General features: G+C 53.8%; 1 protein-coding gene across 1 annotated transcript in view; it reads left to right on the top strand.

Moving 5' to 3' along the window:
• Positions 1-1,447, top strand: part of BICD2 (bicaudal D homolog 2 (Drosophila)) — a 26,916-nt gene that overhangs the window by 6,958 nt on the left and 18,511 nt on the right. The window lies entirely within an intron of this gene.

Genomic DNA, 1,447 nt, shown 5'->3' with positions numbered 1-1,447 from the left:
TTGTGCACTCTGGAGGAGTCCCTCAGCCTGGCCTGTGCCCTCTCGCAGTCCAGGACCCCTCGGCGAATGTCCCCCTGTCGGCTGAGGCCCACTCCCTGGGGGATCAGGCCTAATCTGGCAGTCAGACATCCCTCTGGCAGCTTGGGAGCCCTTAGGGGATGTCTGACTGACAGCTTAGGCCCACTCTCCATGGGAAGTGGGTCTAAGCCACAGATGGACATCCTTAGCGTTGCTGCGGAGGCGGGAGAGGCTCCTGCCACCACCACTGTGCTTGCAGCCATCAGCCTGGCTTGTGGCTGAGCAGAGCTCCCCCATGAGGGCGCACTGTCCCCCAGGGGGCAGCTTCTGCATTGAGCATCTGCCCCCTGGTGGTCAGTGTGTGTCATAGTGACCAGTCATTCCCAGTTGTTCTACTATTAGGGACAGTTTGCATATTACCCTTTTATTATATAGGATAGAGCCCTGGTGCAAGGGTGGAGGCCGGCTGGTTTGCCCTGAAGGGTGTCCTGCATCAGGGTGGGGGTCCCACTTGGGTGCCTGGCCAGCCTGGGTGAGGGGCTGAGGGACGTTTTCAGGCTGGTGGGTGACTGAAGCTCCCAACCTCTCCTTTTTTTTCTTCTTTTTTTTCTGGGATTTATTTACCTTCTATAATTGAAACTTTGTAGCCTTGAGAGGAGCTCAGAGCCAGCCAGGGCAGGCAGGAGGGAAGCTTGGCTTCCTCTATCGCCCGGGGCAACCAAGCCTCCTGCTTGCTCCTGCTCTGTGGCTGCCAGCCGCCATCTTGGTTGGGTTAATTTGCATGTAGTTGCTCTGATTGGCTAGCGGGCATGGCTTAAGGCATAGCGAAGGTACGGTCAATTTGCATGTTTGTGTTTTATTAGTGTAGATTGGTTTCAGAGAGGGAGACAGGGATAGAAGCATCAATGATGAGAGAGAATCATTGATCGGCTGCCTCCTGCACATCCCCTACTGGGGATCGAGCCCACAACCTGGGCATGTACCCTTGACTGGAATTGAACCTGGTACCCTTCAGTCTGCAGGCCCACGCTCTATCCACTGAGCCAAACCAGCTAGGGCTGGCCAGCCACTTTCTACGTTTTAATTTGTCATTTAGAAACACTCCTGCCTAGTAGCATCTTATACATACCTTTGCATGGTTTCCCAGGCATCTTCTTGGACTAAATTCCTGGACTTAGTATTATATTTGTCTGGTCATATTGGCAAGTTAGCCTAGACCTAGATTATAGTAAATGAGTGGAAATATTCCTGTTTCTCCCAAGAAATAAAGGTATTAATTTCCTTGCTACTCAGGAGCCCTGTAAAGAGACAGGTCCCCCCCTCTCCCGAGGTTGGCATAGGGCAGCCTGTGGAAAGCGGGCATGGGGAGGGCACACAGCATTGGCCTGTGGGGGGTTCATTTTGGCTGCTGGGGTGTGCGGGGCGAGGG

The sequence above is a fragment of the Myotis davidii genome, unplaced genomic scaffold, assembly GCF_000327345.1.
Source record: "Myotis davidii unplaced genomic scaffold, ASM32734v1 scaffold287, whole genome shotgun sequence".
Taxonomy (NCBI): Eukaryota; Metazoa; Chordata; class Mammalia; order Chiroptera; family Vespertilionidae; genus Myotis; species Myotis davidii.
Note: the sequence above shows the minus strand (reverse complement) of the source record. Positions and strands in the feature narration are given on the sequence as shown.